The sequence below is a fragment of the Haliaeetus albicilla genome, unplaced genomic scaffold (assembly GCF_947461875.1).
Source record: "Haliaeetus albicilla unplaced genomic scaffold, bHalAlb1.1 scaffold_160, whole genome shotgun sequence".
Lineage (NCBI taxonomy): Eukaryota > Metazoa > Chordata > Aves > Accipitriformes > Accipitridae > Haliaeetus > Haliaeetus albicilla.
The window spans coordinates 1-22345 of record NW_027212485.1 but is presented as its reverse complement, the minus strand read 5'-3'; the positions used below and the strand labels follow the sequence as shown (position 1 = coordinate 22345).

The 22345-nt window shown below is 47.7% G+C and overlaps 2 long non-coding RNA genes across 2 annotated transcripts; both read left to right on the top strand.

Annotated features, from left to right (window-relative positions):
* The first annotated feature begins 376 nt into the window (after positions 1 to 376).
* Positions 377 to 2959, top strand: LOC138684207 (uncharacterized). Its single transcript, XR_011323576.1, has 3 exons — positions 377 to 634; positions 1160 to 1218; positions 2937 to 2959. It is a non-coding gene; the product is annotated as an uncharacterized lncRNA (long non-coding RNA).
* An 809-nt stretch (positions 2960 to 3768) lies between these two features.
* On the top strand, positions 3769 to 5703 carry LOC138684208 (uncharacterized). Its single transcript, XR_011323577.1, has 3 exons — positions 3769 to 3824; positions 4006 to 4111; positions 5261 to 5703. It is a non-coding gene; the product is annotated as an uncharacterized lncRNA (long non-coding RNA).
* Positions 5704 to 22345: the final 16642 nt, after the last annotated feature.

Sequence of the window (22345 nt, the reverse complement as noted above, 5' to 3'; positions counted from 1 at the left end):
GTGGGGGCTCGGAAACAGACCGAGCTGCGCGGCTTTGGGCCCAGAAACAGAGGTCCGGCCCTGCGTGTTTGGGCCTTGAGAACGGGCTCAGCAGCCGGGTTTTTTGGCTCCCAAATGGGCCCCGAGTCAGCTGGTGCGGGGTCCAAAAGCGGGAGCCGGCTTGGCTGGTTTTGCAGGCGGGTGGGAGGGTGTTGGGGGCTGCGGGGGGAAGCGGGGGGCGGGCAGGGTGCGTGGACCCTCCCCGGAGATGGGGGTCTGGTTGTGTCGGACGCCGAAGTTTGGGAGTCCGGCACGCAGCAGGCCGAACTCAACATCTGTGATGGTCTGTGGGGGGGAAGGGCGCTTTTCAGACCCCACGTGCCCTCTTTGAGTCCAGCTCTTCTTTCTGCGCTGCTCAGAATAGTTGTTAAGTAATTAATCGCGCAAACTAACGAATATTTATTCGGCGTGTAACTCTGATGTTTAATCCCAATGCTCCAGTTTTGACAGCAGTTGATATACAACCTTATGGAAAGCCCAGACCGTTGCACGTAGCTGGAGCTTGTAAGGAGAAGCAGCTGAAATCAGCCGGAGCTTCAGCGCGGAGCTGGGGCTTCAACGAGCCAGAACTGTAGCAAGCGGGAGCTGGAACGAGGCGGGGTGTCCGCTGTCTGGAGCGTGCATTAGCCAGAGGCAAAAGTACCTGCGGCTGTAAGGAGCAGGAGGCGCGATTAGCTGGAGCGTCTTTTCGCTGGAGCGTCCGTCGGCCGGACTGCGCTCCCAGCACGGCGGAAGAGCGGCCGGGCGCAGGCAGGGCTGTCCGCAGCAAGCTGCTCCGAGCGGCAGGGAGGCGAGTTGTCCTTCTGCCAGCGGGGAGCCCGGCCTCTTCCCTCGGGCATGCAATCCACACCGCGCTCCTCTCTCTGCGTGGAGGGTCTCTCCCGGTCCGTTCCCGCGGGCAGAAGCGAGGTGGGGGTCCCCCGTCTCTCCTGGGGCAGCCCCCCCCGCGAGGGGGCGCGGGCGAGGTGTCGTCGTCCCCTCGGTACCGGGCAAAGGGGAGAGAAACCGGCCGGCGGGAGCTCCTGGGGTGCAGAGCCCTTCCGGCAGAATCCTCCCCTGTCTTTCCACCGTTGGCTGGGTGTGACGAGCAGGTTCATTTCTTTGTTTCCTCTTCTCCCAGCGTCACCTTCCGCGTCACACGAAGAAAATCCTGCGTGGTCAATTCCGCTTGCTGCTCAGGTAGTCGCACGTGTCGGGCTGGGGGAGCGGAGAGAAACACTTGCGAGTTCAAGGGCACTACAGATGCTCCACGTTAAACCCACAGGGAAGGCAAATTTGCTGCTAGTGCAGAAAAGCTGATGGAAAAATTGCTGTTTAACAGATCGTGCCCTGTTCCTGAACTGGTCCCTTGATATGTTTTTGTTTCAGGTGAAAGAATGAAATTTTTTGTCTGGTAAATTCAGAGCTGCCTGTTAGCTTCTTCAGGGTCGAGTGTTTCTCTTCTCTCTGTTCATACTGATTTGATGGGCAAGTTGGAAATAGCCTTTTACTTTTTTTATGTATAACTGAATTTTTAGGAATATGTGGTGTCCCCGTAGTTCATTTTGGAGCACCTAGATGCCAGCAGAAATGTAATGAGTGAAACATGATGGAAACTGGTACTTAAACTTGATTTTTATTTGATTTTTTTTTTCCTTCCCCATGAAGAGTGTTGATGGCATTTTGTCCCGTGGCACAATCCCCATTCCGTTCAGTGGAGTCTTCAGTCTAGGACTTTTAAGTAAAAAAGTTTGTCCTTCCAAAAAGGGACTAGTCATTCATAGGACCGAGGCATAGACTTGGAGAGTCGCTTAAGTACGTGATCGGAATTAAAGCCAACTTCAGTTGATGTTGCTGCTGTTGGTCTTTGCTTTCATTGATTTCTCCACCACTCCCTCATGGTTGGGAGCTCTGAATCGTAATGTTTTTCACTCTCTAACACATTTCCACACCCACCCCCAAAAAAAGGAGAGGCAGTGTCTAAAAGTTAATTAGTTTCCTCACAAATGCGTGAGCAAATAAAATTTGAGTTATGATGATTAAAACCATAAAAATGACACCAGTCTTGCAGATCTGGACTATTTCTGAACAGGTACTCATCACACGCAAAAGTCGTCAGGTCACCTGCGCTTCATGCTCTGACAAGACAAAATGCTGAGGCAGGGATGAGCTCTGAAAGAAGAAAAAAAAAAAAAGATACAGGGTCACGGTTTTGTTTTGTTGTTGTTTGTTTTTTAGAGAGTGCAATATTGACTGGTGCCAGCCTGCAGAGCTCTTCTGCTGCCTGACCTCTCCTTCTCTTTTGTGGCTGTAATTGTCGTTTGGATAATTGTAGAAGAGCAATTAAGTTACTTGCCTCTGTGAATGTGCTGGTAATACCAGGAAGGCAAATGCTTGAACCAGTAGTGAATAACTTGGCTACAAGTAGAATTTCTGAAGGAAGAACAGCAGCAGCAACAGGAAGCAAATAGCAAGTGACCAAAAAACTTGCGTGTGTCAAACGCATCAAAGCTTCATTGCTGAATGTTGTTTGGCAATATGTTCCAAATGGCTTTTTTCGGTAAACGTAAATTTTCAGGAAGTTCAAGGTTGCGTGTGGCAAAACGTGTCCCTCTGCGTACGCGTCCTGCTACGTAAATAGCATGGGTCGATGGCAAGTCCAGCGGCAGGGCTGCTGTGCCCTACTCTAGACGTTGCCGTAGTAGTGTTGCGGTATTTAGACCTTCACGGACGGGCCGAGGAACGGAAGGAGAATGCCCGTTTTCTGTAAGGGCTCAGAATGCCGACCCTTTTCTCTGCCTGCCGCTCCCCTGTGCGTGAGATGAAGCTGTTTTATTTTTCTCCCTTGTTCCTGGTCTAAATATTTCTGGAGCTGTCGCTGCTGTGGGTTTGCAATTGGTGTTGCTGCGTTTTTGTAGCGGTCTAGCGATGGGTCGTTTCTGCTGCGGCGAAGCGTCGAGATACGGTTTTCGGTTTAAAGCATCAGAAACTACGTTCACGGAAACCGGTAACTCGCGGCGCAGGTGAAACTGATCTGGCGCGTGCAGCTGTGCTCGCAGGGCTGCTCGGTGGCTCCTCATCAAAACGGCAGGGTGCGTGCGTGGACATCCATAGGGTTGCGCTCTGGGTCCGAGAGCGTTAACATATTTTTGCTGTTGGAAGATGGAACGGAGCGTGTGCCTGTTAAATCTCAGGGCGGTCAAAAGCTAGGAGGGACCGTGAGCGGGTTTGGTGGCATAACTGCGGTTTTAAAAGATCTTGACCGTTTGGAGCAACGGCCCGGAAAAAATCATTCCTTTTTTGCAACGAGACAGTTCACAAGGACAGATGTGTTGCTGTGCTCTCTAGCAAAAATACTCAACTTGGGACGTATAGGGCGATGAAGCCTCGGCTATACTAAGGCTTGAGAAAACGTATGTAGGTCTCTATGTCTGTCACCTGAAAGTAAAGTTACCAATGAGTCAAAAAAGAAAGGAAAAAAAAAGGCATGGTTGTCTGAAAAATGCAAAAGCTCTAGTGGCCTGTGTCAACAGCTGTACCAAAGATGACGCAAAAATACTTTTTCCTCCGCTCAGTCGTACTGTCTTCACAAACCTTCACAACAAAAAGGCAGCTTTGGATTTCTGCCCAGCTTTGTGCTAATGTTTTTCTTCTTCTCTCAGCTGGATGTCAGCTAGCACCGTTTCACCGTGGTTGCCATGGAAAGATTCCGTAGTGGCCTGCATTTGAAGAATTTTTTTATTTGAAGAATAAAATAAAGAGGATCCAGCCAGCAGCTGCAGACAGGAGATAGCCTGCCTCTCCAGGTGAGGATGGACCCTTCTTAGTGTAGTCCTCAGCAGATCCAATCACCAGTGTGCACAGCAGGGCCTGTATGCGTAACCAAAACCACAGTACAGTCATGTAGTGTGTGTGTGTGCATGTGAGCCTGTGTTTCTAGGAAGCCTCATATTGTAAGAGCTGTAAGGCACCAATCTATTCTCTTAGGTGGATGACAGTCAAGTGACTGCAGCTGCAGAGGAGGAAGGGAGAGGGAGAGAGAGACAGGCATGTCTGAACAGTCAAATTCTCTCAGCAGCTCCAAGAGCGGGAGGTACGGTGAGTCCTGGACCCCTGGGGCTGTGTCACCCCTCTTCTGCATCCCAGTCCCTCCCTGCCCCCACCTTCTCTTTCTCTCACTGCTTTAATTTTTTTGTTTTTTTCTTCCTATACCTCTCCCTCTGTTGTTCTCTAAGTCCCCCTCTTTCTCTGTTGTTCTGCTTCTGCTTTCTTTTTCTCTCTGCACTTCTGGCCTGTCCCATCCCTCTTTTTTATCCTCTGTTTCTGCCCTGCAGCCCGTCACTACTTTTTCTTTCTCCATCTATCCGTCTGTCTTCTTATCCCAATCTTGTTAATTCCTCCCTATCTGCCCTTTAGCCCTTCACAGTTCCCGCCGCTCTCACCTGTCTGATGCTGTGTCTCTATTTTTAAATTCCTTTCTCTGCCCTGTATTCTGGATACACTTTTACTTTCTTAGATTCTCTTGTTCCAGGTCCCTGTCCCTATGTTTTAACTTCTTCCCTCACTGTCCCATAGCCCATTGTTGTCTTTATTAGTCTCTCTCTGTCTGGTTCCCTGTCCCTATTCTTTATTTTCCCTCTCTCTCCCCTTTAGATCATCAGTGTTTTTGATATTTCTCAGTCTCTCTCATCTACCTCACTGTCCCCTTTTTTTAATTCTTCCTTCTGCCCTGCGGCTCATCACTAATATTTGTTTTTCTCCATCTCTCTGTGTGGTATCCTCTCCCTTTTTATTAGTTCCTCCTTGCTGTCCTGTAGCCCATTGCTACCCCCCCCCGCCCCATCTCTCTCTCTGTCTCCCTTTCCCTACTTTTCAATCCCCCCTCTCTGCCCTGAAGCCGATCACTGTTGTAGTGAGTTTGTGTGGCCAGCTGGGGCAGGGGAGTGGGCCGGGGCTGCAGGGGTGGGTTCTGGGAGAAGACACCAGGACTTGCCCCCATGCTGGGCACAGCCAGTTCCAGCAAGATGGAGCTGCTACTGGTCAAAGCTGAGCCAACCAGCAACCCTGGTAGCACCTCTGTGATATTTAAGAAGGGCTAAAAAAAAATGCTGTGCAGAAGCTGTCAGTCCTGCAGACACCCAAGTCAGTGAAGAAGGAAAAGGAGGAGGTGATCCAGGTCCTAAAGCAGATTCCCCTGCAGTCTGCAGTGAAGACCATGGTGACATAGGCTGTCCCCCTGCAGCCCACGGAGGTCCATGGCAGAGCAGATGTGCACCCTGCAGCCGATGGGGGACCCCTCGCCAGAGCAGGCGGATGCACCCAAAGGAGGCTGTGACGCTGTGGAGAGGAGCCCACATTGGAGCAGGTTTTCTGGCAGGACCTGTGGCCCCATGGGAGTGACACCACACTGGAACAGAGGAAGAACACGAAGAAGGAAGGAGCAGCAGAGACAACTTGTGATGAACTGACTGCAACCCCCCCCTCCCTCTCCCCCTGTGCTGCTTGGTAGGAGGAGGTAGAGAAGTCAGGAGTGAAGATGAGCCCAGGAAAAAGAGAGGGGTGGGGGGAAGGTGTTTTTCAGATTTGTTCATATTTCTCATTATTGTACTCTGATTTTGACTGACAATAAATTAATTGCCCCAAGTTGAGTCTGTTTTGCCTGTGACAGTAATTGGTGAGTGATCTCTTTGTCCTTATCTTGACCCACAAGCTTTTTTGTTGTATTTTGTACCCTCCTGTCTTGTTGAGGGGGAGGAATGATAGAGTGGCTTGGTGGACACTCGTCAGCCAGGCAAGGTCAACCCACCACAGTTTCCTTCTATCAGGCTCCCTGTCCCTATTTTTAAAATCTTGCCTATATTTCTTGTATGTCATCACTTTTGAAACTTCCTACCTCTCCATCCCTATTTAAATTCTTGCATGTTTCTTAAACCCAGTTGCTTTTAAAATTTTCTTGCTACTTTTCCCTCTCTTTGTCTCCCTGACCTTAGTTTAATTTCTCGCCTGCATTTCTTGTGCCCTGTTGCTTTTCAAATTTCATTCTTACGTCTCCCTCTATGCAGCTTCATGTACCTACTTTTTGATTCTTGTACCCTGTTGCTTTCAAAATTTTCTTTCTATGTTTCCTTCTATCCATCTCCCTGTCTCTAGTTCTTAACTCTTCCCTCTCTGTCCTGTACCATGTCACTTCTTACATTTTCTGCCTACCCCTCAGTTCTTGCCTATGTTTCTTGTATGCTGTTGCTTTTTAAAATTTTTCTCTCTACCTGGCTCCCTGTTTCTTTTTTCTAGTTCTTGCTGTTTCTTCTCCTGTATCACCTGAGAATGTTTCCCTGTCCCTTGTCCTGTCTTTATCTTCTTGTCCTGCCAGTCTCTTCCCCTTCTCTCCCCTGCTTCCTATTATTTATTCCTCCATCTCCATCCCTGTTGTTCTGCTCAGTCTCTCTGCTCTTCTCTCTCTACACTGTTTTCCTGCGTCTCGTCCCTCTCTTGTTCCCAGCATCCAATTTCCTGGCTCCCTGTCTTGCACATCTGTGTCTCTCTGTCCTTCCTCCTCTGTCTCCCTGGATGTGGGTAGGTCAGGGGCAGGGATGATGTGCTGTGGGGCTTTGGCAATGGCCCCTGTTCCTGATGGGCTCCAGCTGGGGATGGGATGGCCCCAGGTGTGGCCAGTGAGGCTGAGGATGGGGCTGGCCCTGCTGTGTGAAGGGGCTCCAGCTGTAAAGGGGGCTGCCTGGGCAGGGGAACTGGCTGAGGAGGGAGTGCACGGGGGTCTGGCTGGTAGGTGCCTGCAGCAAGGAATGGCCAGTCCTTGTGCCAAGGAAGGATCCCTCTGAGCTGTCCCTGGCCTTTGTTGGCTACATGCGTGAGCCACCATGTATCAAAGCAAGCCTTGTGGATGAGGAGCATTGAGGCGTCCGCTGCGTGCTGCCGAGCGGGTGAGGGTCAGGCAGCCGGCACTGGGGAGGAGGAAGGGGCAGAGGCGGAGAGAGAAGCATCGGGGCGGTGAAGGTCTCCTGCCGGCACCAGGAGCTGTGGTGAGTCCGCACGTCCTCTCCTCTACATCCTGGCCCACCTCTGCCTCCCTTCTTTAGACGTCTGCTTGCCTCCCTTCGTCTGTCTCCCTCTCTGCCTGCCCACCTATGTGTATGGCTCCTCAAAACTTGTTATTCGTCTGTCAACTCTGCCCAGTACCCTGTTGCCTTTTAAATTTTTAATATGCCTCTCTCTAACCAGCTTCTTCTCCCTGTTTTTTATTTTTTCTGCACCGCCTTGTACCCCATTACTTTGAAAACTTAATTTCTATGTCTTCCCCTCTCTGTCTCCCTGACCCTATATCTTAATTCCTCCCTCTCTCCTGTACCCAGTTGCTTGAGACTGGCTGGGCATCGGTCAGTTGGTGGTGAGCAATTGTTTTCATTTGCTGGTTTTGTTTTCTTGTACAACTTTAAAAAAAAAAAGTCTTTTTAATTATTAAACTTTTTATATCAACCCATGAGTTTCTCACGTTTACCCTCCCGATTCTCCCCCTATCCCACTGTGGTGGAGTAAGTGAGCAGCTGTATGGTACATAGTTGCCAGCCAGGGTTAAACTACGATGCTACATCTACTTTTATGAAGCTGCCTATTGCTATTTTTTAATTATTTCCTGTCTGTTGTGTACCCTGTTGCTTTGAAAATTTGCTTTCTATGTCTGCTTTTATCCAGTTCACTGTCTTTATTTTTTATTTTTTTCCTCTCTGTCCTGTGCCCCTGTGTCACTTTTAAATTTCCTTTATATTTCTCAGTTTTAGTTCACTGTGGCTATTTTAAAATTTTTTTTGTCCAGTACCCAATCACTTAAATTTTCCCTCTATATCTACTTGTATCGAGCTGTGTATCACTGTTTTTTAATTCTTTCCTCACTATTGTGTACCCTGTTGCTTTTTACTTTTTCTTTCTATGTCTGCTTTAACATATTCACTGTCTTTAGCTTATTCCTGTCTGTCATGTAGCCCATCACCGTTTAAATTTTCTTCCTATATCTGTCTGTTTAGTTAGCTGTCCCCATTTTTTAATTCTTTTGTCTCTGTCACGTACGCTGTTGTGCTGGTTTTGGCTGGGATTGAGTTAATTTTCTTCCCAGTAGCTAGTATGGGGCTACGTTTTGGATTTGTGCTGAAAACAGCATTGATAACCCAGGGATGTTTTTGTTATTGCTGAGCAGTGCTTGCACAGAGTCAAGGGCTGTTCTGCTTCTCACCCTGCCCCACCAGCGAGCAGGCTGGGGCTGAACAAGGAGCTGGGAGGGGACACAGCTGGGACAGCTGACTCCAACTGACCCAAGGGCTGTTCCAGACCCTATGATGTCATGCTCAGCATATCAAGCTGGGGGAAGGAGAAGGAAGGGGGGACATTCAGAGCGATGGCATTTGTCTTCCCATGTAACCGTTACACAGGATGGAGCCCTCGTTTCCTGGAGATGCCTGAACACCCGCCTGCTGATGGGAAGCGGGGAATGAATTCCTTGTCTTGCTTTGCTTGTGTGCATGGCTTCTGCTTTACCTATTAAACTGTCTTTGTCTCAGCCTGTGAGTTTTACTTTTTTCCTGATTTTTCTCCCCCATCCTGCTGCAGGGGGGCAGCAAGCAGGCAGCTGGGGGGTGCTTAGTTGCCAGCTGGGGTTAAACCATGACACCTGTCACTTTTTTTCAAATTTGCTTTCTATGCCTACTTTAACCTATTCACTGTCTTTGTTTTTTTAATTTTATCCTGTGTCCTGTACCATCTCACTTTTAAAATTTTCTTTCTGTGTTTTATTTGTTTGCTGTCCCTATTTTTTAATTTTTTTTCCCTGTATGTCCTGTAAGCGGTTGCTTTTTAAATTTTCTTTCTATGGCTAGTTTTATACAGTTCACTGTCTATATTTAGTTTTTTCGTCTCTGTCTTGCACCCCATTGTTTTTTAAATTTTCTTTCCATATCTCTATTTATCTATTTTTCTCTCCCTATTTTAAAATTTTTTTCCTGTCCTGTATGCCATCATTTTTTAAATTTTCCTTCTATGTCTACTTTTAGCAAGCAGTGTATCACAGCTTTTTGATTCTTTCCTGGCTGTTGTGTACCCTGCCAATTCTTACATTTACTTTCTCTGTGTCTCTGTATTATTCACCCTATCCTTATTTTTTTTCCTAGCCTTTTTTGTTAATGCTGTCACTGTTAAAATTTTCTTTCTGTGTCACCTTTTATCCAGTTCACTTTGTTTTTTAATTTTTCCTGTCTTGCACTCCATCACTTTTAAATTTCCTTTCTATTTTTCTATGTAGTTTGCTGTCACTATTGTTTAATACTTTCTTGTCTGTCCTGTAGCTTGTTGCTTTTTAGATTTTGTTTTACATCTTCATTTCTTTAGTTCGCTGTCCCTATTTTTCATTATTTTCCATTTTTCCTTATTCCGTCACTTTTTAAAATTTTCTATCTCTGTTAACCAGTTCTGTCCCTATTTTTCAATTCTTTCTTGTCCTGTACCCCATCACTTTTTAAATTTTCCTTCTATGTCTACTTTTATGATGCTGCATATTACTGGTTTTTAATTCTTTCCTGTCTGTCCTATACCACATCACTTTAAAAACTTACTTTCTATGTATCTCTCTCTCTTTTTCAGCCTCTCAATATTTTTTAATTTTTTCCTTTGTCTTACACTCCATTGCTTTTAAAATTTCCTTTCTATGTCTCTGTTTTAGTTCGCTGTCCCTATTTTTCCCTTTATTTCCTTAATGCTGTGCTTTTATAATAGTCTATGTCTTCTTTTATCCAGTAACTGTTTCTATTTTTTAATTCTTTCCTGTCTGTCGTGAACTGCATTGCTTTTAAAATTTTCTGTGTCTACTCTTATGTAGTTCCCTGTCCCTATTTTTCAATTTTTTCTCTCATAATTCTTTTACTTTTCAAATCTTTTTTCTAGGTGTACTTTTATCTTGTTTCCTGTCCCTATTTTTAATTTTTTCCTGTTTACTGTATCTTGTTGCTTTTAAAATTTCTGGTTTATGTCTACTTTTATCAAGATGTCACTCCCTTTTTTAAAATTTTCCTGCCTGTCCTGTACCCCATCTCTTTTAAATTTTCTTTCCTCATTTATTTTTAGCCAGTTTGCTGTCTTTATTTTTTAATCCATTCTAGTATGTCCCGCACCCAGTTGCTTTTAAAAATTTCTTTCTATGTCTTTGTCTGTCACGTCTCAGTTTCTCAGGATGACAACTCAGGTTTGCCGATTCCCAGGTCAGGATTAAAGTGAAACGACACCAGGGATCCTTTAACTCACAAAACTCAACTTTATTCGCTCATCACAAAAATTGGCATCAATCTACATCAGTAACCTGTGCTAACCCTGCATCACCAAACATATACTACAGGCCTTGCTTATTTTTGGATCAGTTCAGGGAAGACAGTAAGGAGACCCCTTCTGTCGAGTCACGAGGTTCAGAACAGACCCCTTTGCTTTCTAGACTCCTCCTCACAGAGGAGCCTAGGGGCAGCTGGATCCACTCCTATGTCTACAGGGATAAGATGTAGGGATTACAGAAAAGGAAAAAGAAAGGGAGAAACAAGACAGAGAGAGAAGAGAAAGATTTCACCGGTCCTGGGTCCAGCAATGGTTCAGTCAGCTGAGGGGTCCAGTCCCAGTGGGCTTGCACACTTGGGGCTTCAGTTTGTGTCCTTTTATCCTCCTTGCCCCTCATTCGGGCGGGCACTCGAACTTATTAGGCTTATTAGGTGTCATGAACAGCTTGTGAGCCTTTGGGACTTGGGATTCGTTTGGGGGGTAACTTCCCCTTCCCTGCAAACATGATATTTTGTCATGTATGGTGAGCTGTCCTGCTCAGCATATCAGAACAGCCTGGTGAATTGCCCTGCTCAGCTTACCAGAACAGGGAGCTATGCACCCTCTGGCATGCCCTCCCCCTCCTGTTGCTGATGGGTGGCTGATCTGCTGCTTTTCACCTGTGGTTCCTTGCTAGGCAGGGTTCGTTGTTATGCAGAGTTTGTTATTAAGCAGAACTTGCCCCACCACAATGTTTGATACATTAACTCTTTCAGCCTCTCACACTGCCTGTTTAGGGGTTTTTGCTATTTTAAATTTTTTTCCTCTCAATGCCTTCACTTTTGAATTTTGTTTCTTTGTTCACTTTTATGTATTTTTCTGTCTCTATTGTTTCCTTTTTTACTAGCTGTTCTCTACGTTATGTCTCTTAAAATTTTCTATGTCTACTTTTATCAAGATGTCTAACCCTATTTTTTTAATTTCCTGTGTCCTGTTGCTTTTTTGTTTTTATCTACTTTTATCCACTTCACTGTCTTTATATTTCATTCTAGTCTGTGCTGTGTAATTTAAAAGTGCTGTCACTTTAAAAATTTTGTTTATTTAGCTTGACGTTCCTGTGTTTTATTTTTTCCTTTATTTTCTTAATCTTGTGGCTTTTTTAATTTTTTTCCTACATCTGCTTTTATCTACCTCCTGTCCCTACTTCTTAATTCTTGTCTGTTGGTGTCCTGGTTTTGGCTGGGACAGAGTTAATTTTCTTTCTAGTAACTGGTATAGTGTTATGTTTTGGATTTAGTATGAGAAACATGTTGATAACACACTGGTGTTTTCAGTTGTTGCTAAGTAGTACTTAAAGCAAGTCAAGTATTTTTCGGCTTCTCATGCCTAGCCAGCAAGAAGACTGGAGAGGCACAAGAAGTTGGGAGGGGACACAGCCAGGACAGCTGACCTAAACTGGCCAAAGGGATATTCCATACCTTATGATGTCATGCACAGTATATAAACTGGGGGGAGCTGGCTGGGGATGGGGAGCCAGGGGCAGGGATCACTGCTTGGGAACTAACTGGGCATCGGTAGGCGAGTGGTGAGCAATTGCATTGCGCATCACTTGTTTTTGTATATTATCTCCAAGTATTATGTTTTGTGTATTATTATCTCCAATTATTTTATTATTATCTTCCTTTCTGTCCTATTAAACTGTCTTTATAGCAACCCACAAGTTTTACTTTTTTCCCCCCTCGATTCTCTCCCCTAACCCACTGGGTGGTGGGAGTGAGCGAGCGGTTGCTTAGTTGCTGGCTGGGGTTAAACCACAACAGTTGGGTAGGTTGTCAATTTTAGAATTTTCTTTATGTCTCCATTTATTTAGTTTGTTGTCCCTATTTTTAATTTTTTTCCTCCTTTAATGCCTTCCTTCTTGAATTTCTTTTCTATGTCTACTTTTATCTAGTTTTCTGTCCCTACTTTTAAATTTTTCTCCTGTGCCTTGTACCCTTTTGGTTTTTTAAAATTTTCTTTCTATGTCTACTTTTATTTTTGGGGGGCTCTTTTCTTGGTTCATCCTCAGGCTTTAGAGGGTCTCCTCGGCACGCTTTTATCTCTGGGGTGTAATTTGCACCCCTCTTGGTTTGTCAGAACATTGCCTCTTCCTCAGAGCAGTCTTTTTGTTCTCTCTTCCATCTCGCTTGCCTCCAGCGCGTCAGTCTCCCTCATGATACCTGTACCACGTTCAAATCTCCTCCCAGTATCTTTGTGCCCTCGAGCCTTCTTCTGTGTCTCTGTATACCTCAGTACCCCACTATTTCTGTCACAATGCTTCCTGCGAGCATCCTTCTGTTCCATCACTATCCTTGAGTTCTGTAGCAGGCTTTGTTTTTTTTCTTATTCAGAGACAACTCTTCCTGAGGCTTTCATTGTGCCCCAGAGCACTCTTACCTTATTCACTGCTATCTTGGATGTCTCCATTCAGTCGCTCATCCCCTGAAGACATCTATACATTGCTGGGACACCTTCTTGAGTTTTGCATTGTGTCCCAGAGCCGCCTTCTGTCTTTCACTCTCAGCACCCTTCTCCCATCATCGTGCCTCCTGAGGCCATCCTTGTGCCCCACAGCCCTCTTTTGGCTCTGTTGTGCACTTTGCATCCTTCTCCCTCCCTGAGAACCTTTCCTGATGCCATCTTTCATCTCCAGAATGCTCATGTTGTCCTCTATGCTAGCTAGGATACCTCTGTTCCCTGAGGACATCTGTAGTCTGTTCAAATCCCTTCTGGACTTCTTCATCGTGGCCTCGAGCCTTCTTTTGCCTGTCCCTCTCAGAAGCCCTTTGCTACTGTCACAATGTCTCCCGAGGTCTTAGATTTTCCCTGCAGCACACTTTTAGCTCTGTAAGCCCCCTTTGGACTCATTTTGTTGCAATTACACCGCTCTGGTACTGAAAAGCCGGTCGAAGAAACTCTCCGAGACTTGTTTCGGAGTTTTAGAAAGCAGGCATTCTTTATTGCAGCGCTGGATGCACGCGGGATAGTTCCACCTAGCGTGCATACCACAGCTTTAGCACAAACAGGTTATATAGAATAACTAATGGCATATTAATCAGATTAGTATACGTATACATAAAAATGATTATAACTGATTATCGTAGTACTGCCTACATCCGATCATGCGCAACGAAGGATCCATTTGAGGCAAAGGGCTGCTTTTGCGACCACGGACCCATTTGAAGTTCTTGTTGGCTGTCCTTGAAGTCTTTATTCTTGTCCTTGTTCTTTGATCTTGAAGCTTAACGCGGTTTCAGTCACATGCGGTCAGTTTCAGCATTGTTCTCATCTCGCGAACAGGAACATCTAGTCATAAGAGCAAAGAACTGCAAAACTTATGAATAATTACTAGTTAATCATTTGACTACACTTTTGTAATTATGTCCACAGCTACCTTTTGTCTACTGTTTCAACCATATTGTTAATATATGATCATTTATCAAATCTCACTTATACAGTTATCTAGCAGCAAACCAGTTTTCATCGGTCTACCTTCTAAAGGATGTGTTGTATTGTGAGCTGACCTGTTTAGCTCGAGTCCTAATTAGGGCACCTGCTAGCCTGTCCCTTTGCTGGAATTCCTCTACTCATTTGGTGTTATTTTTTTTAATATGCTGAAATACAATTTGTGATTTTAATTTTTCAGATGTGTTGTCGTAAGGGTGTGGTGATGCTCAGCAGATGCCCCATCCTGTGGGAAGCTCCCCCTCCATAGGGCAGGCAGTGTGGATTATCTGGTGTTGGGTCAAGAACCCAGAGTGGAATTGCTGTTGCAGATTATCCCAGATGAGTTTACCTACTGTGGATTACCTGGGTGGAGCCCCTGGTGAAGGTAAACCTCATGCATCCCCCCCCAGCCTGTGCATGTTCTTGCGCACGTATCTTACCACCGCAAACTATCCATGTAACCCACCTTCCCTGTGAGTTTTTTCCCATGCCGATTGGTGGGTGCGTCACCCCCTTCCCCCCACCCACCGTGTATCCCTGAAGTTCCATGTTTTCCTGGTGTCATTTGTGGCTGCCGCCTCCCCCCCAAAACGCGGGGGTGTGGCTTCTGCTGACCCTGTCCTGTATGACTGCAGGGGGTGTCGTTGCCGCCCTGCCCTGGCCTGTCCTTGTGGGGCATGGCTGCTGCCTGGTCCCCCCATGTATTTCCATGGGTTTTTTGGTGTCTTTTGCGCTTTGGGACTCTTGTAACTCTGTTAAGGGAGTCAGCTGGAGACACGCTCAGGGGGACTCTGAATCATTGGCTATTCACAGTAAATAATTTATTTTGCAACCAGAGATATTTAGGAGATGGAATTCTTAAGGGATCTAATTCTGCTTTTATATTCATTCCTATCCAGAAGGTAGTTCTGGTAGAAGTAAGGTGGTATGCACAGTCTTGCTAGAAATGAAGCATAACCCCAGAGCGTTTTGGCTTTTTTATAGGAAACTAAAGGACATCAATTTTGATAACAACATGGCCATTGCATTTAATGAGCTAGTTTCTTACCTAGTTTAGAAAGACATCTATTGTTTTCTATCTACACCCCAGAAAAATTAAGTTTAATTCCCTACCTGATCACATTGCTGATGCAATAGGTGTAGCTGTAGTGCTGTAGTGTGTGTGTAGGTGGAGCAAGTAGTGCCATTTCCTGGGGGGGTTACTTTCTCTGTCCAGGACCTTGCTTGCTGGAAATTTAAGGCAGGTGAGAACAGTGCTGCTGCTTCTCCAGCTGACTTTATAACTGCTGGTGGTTTGCCCTTCCCCTTTCCCAGGTGATTGTGCTAAGGGTGGTGGGCGGAGGCTCGGGGTATTTGAGCCACAGCCTCTGCTGAGGGAGCTCATTGTGCTCCTGGGTTTCTCTGGTGTTGGTGCTCTGCCCTTCTTTGAGTCCTTTGCAGCTTTTGAGCTGGCTCAGCCCTTTGGGAAGAGGTGTCTGTCTGAGGTAAGAGCTTCAGGACCAGTCAAGGTTCAGCAGCATGTATAGTAGAAAGTAACGCTTGTATATGCAGCTTTTTTCTTTTTTTTTCAGGTCAGTAATTTTGTTTTGAGTGTTCAGGGGTAGAATGATGGTTTAATAGTATGCATTGTTTGTTTGTTTGTTTTAATTCTTCATGAATTATGTTTTCCTGGAATTCCCAGCTTTATTGAAAAAGGAGCCTTGTTTTTTTCACCAGTTCTGCTGTATGCTGTGTAAGTTGCTGATATCTCTCTTAACGGGACCGATGGTGATATTGTTTAGCAGGGGTTAGGGTGAGTGTCTTGTATGCATCTGTATATGGAGTTTTAGTATTTCTGAAGAAAGCAGAAGGGCCGTGAGGCACAGAAACAATTTCAGGGTCTGGAATGCCTTGTCGCCTTTCTTCATTGCCCACAGAATGCCACGGTGTCCCTAGAATCTTTGCAGCTCGTGGCAGGCCCCTCGTAGATTACAAGCCTTGGGACTTGTATTTTGTGGGCATGTAGCAGAGCTCAGGGTCTCTGTGAAGCTGTAGGTTAGGAGGTGCCCCCCGAATTTGGGATGTGGCTCAGAAGAGCGGCTCCTGAGGAGTAGCCACTGAAGGGGGTTCAGGGGTGCGAATGGAGGGCAGGAGGTGTCAAGGAAGCAGTGGGGTTCCTTTCCTGACAGTTGAGGAGAGGAAAAGGGGTTTCTAAAGTTTTGGGACTGCTGGGGAAAGGGAGGAGGGTTCAGCAGCCCTTCTCAGATGAGTTTTGCAGTTGGATTTGGATGTCATAGCATCGTAGAATGGTTTGGGTAGCAAGGGACTATACAGATCCTCTAGTTCCAACCCCCCCGCGATGGGTAGGGACACCTTCCGCGAGACCAGGTTGCTCAAAGCCCCATCTGACCTGGCCTTGAATGCTTCCAGGGAGGGAGCATCCGCAGGTTCTCTGGGCAACGCGTTCCAGTGCCTCGCCACCCCTAGTGAGAAACGTCTTCCTAATGCCTACACTAAATGTACCCTCTTTAGGACTGAAGCCGTTACCGCCTTGTCCTATTGCTGTACACCCTTGTAAAAAGTCCCTCTGCAGGTTTCTTATAGGCACCCTTTACGTACCGTGAAGTCTGCTCTAAGGTCTCCTGCAAAGCTGCATGCCGGTGAGGGGTCCGAGAAGGTGAGGCGGTCGTCGGCCGGGTCGGTGTTGAATAGCGAAGTATTATGGGGCTGCTCGGTTAAGCATTTACCTTCCGTTTTGCAGGCGCTGTGCGGGCCACCTTTGGAATTGGATGAGCGTTCGAGGTGAGCTGTGGATTAGGGAGGAGGACCGTGGGGCTGATGACTTGTCCTGAGCGCCATGCTAACTTGGTGTCTCTTGGTACCTTTAGGTACCACGAGTGATGACGGCTGCAGGGTCTGAGTCTGGAACGAGCGGGGAAGCGAAGACGGTGGCACTTGTGAGGAGGGGGGAGTTGGGGAACTAGTTGGTGTTGGCCAGCGGGATGCTTACACCCTTTTCTGATTTCTTTTTGTTGTTGTTTCTTTGTTTCTCTCATTGCAGATGATGAAGAACAATATGTCCCCTTGAGCAACATCCCAGTTAGCCCATGTGATTTTTGCAGAGGATGGATTCGTACCCTTGGCCCTCTGAAAGCTAAGTTGAGGGACCCGGGCTGGGGAGAGGCTGGGAGGGAGGGACACAGCCGGGAATTGCAGGGAGGGGTTTTAAAGTTAGCGCAGGAGAGAGGGCTGTCCCAAAGCAGTCGCCTTTGCGCAGGCGAAGGGAGCGGGTTGCTTCTGAGCCCGAGACCAGCGCGTGCCGGGCAGGGCGGTTCCAGCCTGCGTCTGTGGTGGTGTGCAGTTTGTGTCGTCTGTCCTCTGTGGCTTAGACCTTCCTCGGACCTCAATGTCCTCGTTGCGCTTTGTGCCGGGGGAGCGCGGCATGCACTTTAGGCGCCGTCCCTAGCGTCTCAAATGCTCTTACTCATCGGCCCGGTGCCAATCGGGCGCTTCTTTTCTTGCGTGCGGAGCTCTAAAGCGCGGATCGGTCTCGGCAGAGTCCAGTCGGTTCTTTTTGCGGCGTTCTTTCGGGCTGCTTTGGCAGCTCGGCTCTCTAGCTGTCCGTTTTCTCAGACTGGGAGTTCTTCCCTGAACCTTGATGGTCCTAGGTCTTGATGACAGGCTTCTGGCGCATCCATCATGTCGGTTTTGACAGTACCATCTTTTAACAGGCTGTTACGTTGGACTCCTCGGGGTCTGCCGTACAGCCTCCTTGCCTCAGTGTTTTGGACGCCGTAGGTCATCTTGCCGGATGGCACCTCCCGTCCGGGAGTCATTCTTCTTGCCGAGAGCTCGCTCTCTCTCTCTCTCTCTCTGAACCACCTTGTCGGTACCGTTCTGTGTTGTGTGTGTTTGTGCACGGGTGTGTTTGGCTTGGAGCTGCTCTGCCCGGGGATGTAGAGTCAGGGGCAGGTGGAACAGCGATAAGAGTCTATGGGTGAAACGTTGATGTCCCTTAATTCTTTAGGCAGGGGTTGTACAGTCATCTGGGATCGAGTAGGCATTGGTGGGCTGTGTGGACAGCAACGTTGAGATCTTTTTACGGAAATGATTGTAGGCTTGTGGCAGAGGCTGTTGAGGGGTGGTGAAGTGGACTTGAATCTCTAAGGTGTTGAGGCTTGCATGTGATGGGCTTAAAGTTTGGCCCCGGGTTTTTTGTTTGTTTTGGTTTTGTTTTTTTAAAATGGCTGGCTGTAGCTGGAGTACCGGTATTCCTAGATGGGATCAAGATCTCTGGAGTTGTTAAGCTCTTGCTCTGCATCCAGGCTGACTCGTTCAATATGGGGTTTTATTCGGACGCGGAGAGACAAGATGCGTGCCGCAGAGCGATGGAGGAGGGGAGCGGAGCGCCGTAAGGAGGTGGGTCTGTGAGTGGAGTCAGAGGGAAGATGCGGCCGGTGGCTCTGTGACTAGCTGATAGGGTTCTTTTTTTCTTTTATTTGGAAGGGGCGAAGCAAGGGGCGAAGCGGGCCATCGGCACCGGAGGTGTCTCGGCAAGGTGAGCCATGATTGCCGGGTTAAAGGAACTGTTCCTTTGGAGGCGTCGTGTTGTTGGCCAAGTTGGAAGCATCCCCTGTGGTTTGTTTTTTGCAGGCGGTACGCGTGCCTTGACGTGGCAAGCTCTTGACGACAGAGTGGGGTGGTCGAGCGGCCAAGGTAAAGGAGTGGGAGTTGGGAATCGGTCCGGGCGGGCTGAGGTTTCGGGCGGCCTCTCGGCATGCGTCTTCTGCTTTGGCTTTTGCAGGTGGCGCACGCAGCCTCGGAGGGGCGAATTCGCAGGCCGACGAGCGGTCTGAGAAGGTGAGGTGGTTGTGGGCTGTGCCGGTGTTGAATATTGAAGTATTAGGTGGTTGCTCGGTTAAGCGTTTACCTTCTGTTTTGCAGGCGCTGTGCGGGCCACCTTTGGAATTGGATGAGCGTTCGAGGTGAGCTGTGGATTAGGGAGGAGGAGAATGGGCCTGGTGAGTCTCACGACGGCTATGCTAATTTTGTGTGTCCTGCTGTCTTAGGTACCATGAGTGATGATGGCCGTGGGGTCTGACTCTGGAATGAGCAGGTAAGCATAACGCTGTGGTGTCTGTGATTAAGTGGGGGGGGGGGTTGGGAAAGTAGTTGGTGTTGGCTGATGGGTTACTTACTGCCTCTTCTGATTTTGTCGCCTTTTTTTTTTTTTTTTTGTCTTCGCTGCAGATGATGAAGAGGAACCTGGCGACTGCCGGATCGTCCCAGTTAGCCCGTGTGATTTTTGCAGAGGATGGATTCGTACCCTTGGCCCTCTGAAAGCTAAGTTGAGGGACCCGGGCTGGGGAGAGGCTGGGAGGGAGGGACACAGCCGGGAATTGCAGGGAGGGGTTTTAAAGTTAGCGCAGGAGAGAGGGCTGTCCCAAAGCAGTCGCCTTTGCGCAGGCGAAGGGAGCGGGTTGCTTCTGAGCCCGAGACCAGCGCGTGCCGGGCAGGGCGGTTCCAGCCTGCGTCTGTGGTGGTGTGCAGTTTGTGTCGTCTGTCCTCTGTGGCTTAGACCTTCCTCGGACCTCAATGTCCTCGTTGCGCTTTGTGGCGGGGGAGCGCGGCATGCACTTTAGGCGCCGTCCCTAGCGTCTCAAATGCTCTTACTCATCGGCCCGGTGCCAATCGGGCGCTTCTTTTCTTGCGTGCGGAGCTCTAAAGCGCGGATCGGTCTCGGCAGAGTCCAGTCGGTTCTTTTTGCGGCGTTCTTTCGGGCTGCTTTGGCAGCTCGGCTCTCTAGCTGTCCGTTTTCTCAGACTGGGAGTTCTTCCCTGAACCTTGATGGTCCTAGGTCTTGATGACAGGCTTCTGGCGCATCCATCATGTCGGTTTTGACAGTACCATCTTTTAACAGGCTGTTACGTTGGACTCCTCGGGGTCTGCCGTACAGCCTCCTTGCCTCAGTGTTTTGGACGCCGTAGGTCATCTTGCCGGATGGCACCTCCCGTCCGGGAGTCATTCTTCTTGCCGAGAGCTCGCTCTCTCTCTCTCTCTCTGAATCACCTTGTCGGTACCGTTCTGTGTTGTGTGTGTTTGTGCACGGGTGTGTTTGGCTTGGAGCTGCTCTGCCCGGGGATGTAGAGTCAGGGGCAGGTGGAACAGCGATAAGAGTCTATGGGTTAAATGTTGATATATCTAGATCGCTAGCGTTGAGTGTTAAAAGATTTTTGAGTCATTGGATTTCAGTAGGGGAGTGGATTGCAAGTGGATTGTGAGGTAGAATATAGTAAGGCAGTAATTGGGCATGGGTGTTAATATTGTTTATGTGGACACTTTGTGATAAGCTTCTAGGAATGGTTAAGGCATTGAGGGTTTCTTTGGAATTGGTGGGAAGTTGGTGTTTGGAGCTGTGGACGATTTTTTTATGCTGACAGTGAAGTGCGTATTCAACAGTTTTGTGTGTTGGTTTTGCAGGTGGTCACGGGGCACGAAGCGTTTGAAAAAACCTCGCGTTCAGGCGATGTGGCTGCTACGGTGGTTGGACTGTGACAAGTGCCACTATGAAAGCTTGTAGGGTTTAGGGTTATTCCATGCGGGGCCCAGACAACAGGCTACCAATATGATGATTAAAGACACGAGTTTATTCAGCCTAGCTAATCATTCTTATACAATTCTCTAATTTGTTTAGAAGCTTTGATTGCCTGCTGCATGCAAGCATTTGGTATCCACGCGCACAAGCATAAGCAGTGATAAGCGTCGATATTGTCGACGCGTATAAACATAAGATAAAGTTAGTTATACTCACTCTGTACACGCTCATCAACACAGGACATAATTGGATATGCTAACTAGACCATGGGAAACTTGTCTCAGTCCAATTGGTCGAGATAAGCCCCTGAATTGAGGTTGTTTGTGTTAAGTTCCCATGAAGGTGGAACGTGCACATGTGTTTTTGTAATTGGGATCTTTCTTCCTCTACCTTCTTGTTTATTCTCTTCAAGGCCTTCTAAAGGCGTCTGGAACGCTCTTGCGACCATGAGCTACTTTCAGGCCCAGTAACTAAGTTCCATATAATTGAACCCTACAAAAGCTAAGTAGCTGGTTGAAAATCTGCGTATGGTGCAGATGTGTGCAAACTTAACTATCGCACCGAAGCCCAGCAGTACGGGACAAATCTAAACCTAGCTCAAAACCGGCACTACTGCCGCGCTTAACCTTAGATCTTTGCAGTACTATCGCACCGAAGCCCAGCAGTACCGCCCAAATGTAAACCTAGCTCAAAACCGGCACTACTGCTGCGCTTAACCTTAGATCTTTGCGTACTATCGCACCGATGCCCAGCAGTACTGCCCAAACCTAAACCTAGCTCAAAACCGGCACTACTGCTGCGCTTAACCTTGGATCCTTGCAGTACCGTCGCACCGAAGCCCAGCAGTACCGCCCAAATCTAAACCTAGCTCAAAATAGGCACTACTGCTGCGCTTAACCTTAGATTTTGGCAGTACTATAGCACCGAAGCCCAGCAGTACCGCCAGATCTAAACCTAGCTCAAAACCGGCACTACTGCTGCGCTTAACCTTAGATCTTTGCGTACTATTGCACCGAAGCCCAGCAGTACTGCCCAAATCTAAACCTAGCTCAAAACAGGCACTACTGCTGCGCTTAACCTTGGATTTTGGCAGTACCATGGCACCGAAGCCCAGCAGTACCGCCCAAATCTAAACCTAGCTCAAAACCGGCACTACTGCTGCGCTTAACCTTGGATCTCTGCAGTACTATTGCACCGAAGCCCAGCAGTACCGCCCAAATCTAAACCTAGCTCAAAATAGGCACTACTGCTGCGCTTAACCTTGGATCTTTGCAGTACTATCGCACCGAAGCCCAGCAGTACCGCCCAAATCTAAACCTAGCTCAAAACCGGCACTACTGCTGCGCTTAACCTTAGATCTTTGCAGTATTGTCGCACCGAAGCCCAGCAGTACCGCCCAAATCTAAACCTAGCTCAAATCCGGCACTACTGCTGCGCTTAACCTTGGATTTTTGCAGTACTATCGCACCGAAGCCCAGCAGTACCGCCCAAATCTAAACCTAGCTCAAAACTGGCACTACTGCTGCGCTTAACCTTGGATCTTTGCGTACTATAGCATCGAAGCCCAGCAGTACCGCCAAATGTAAACCTAGCTCAAAACCAGCACTACTGCTGCGCTTAACCTTGGATTTTTGCAGTACTATCGCACCGAAGCCCAGCAGTACCGCCCAAATCTAAACCTAGCTCAAAACCGGCACTACTGCTGCGCTTAACCTTGGATTTTTGCAGTACTATCGCACCGAAGCCCAGCAATACCGCCCAAATCTAAACCTAGCTCAAAACCGGCACTACTGCTGCGCTGAACCTTAGATCTTTGCAGTACTATCGCACTGAAGCCCAGCAGTACCGCCAAATCTAAACCTAGGTCAAAACCGGCACTACTGCTGCGCTTAACCTTGGATCTCTGCAGTACTATCGCACCGAAGCCCAGCAGTACCGCCAAATCTAAACCTAGCTCAAAACTGGCAC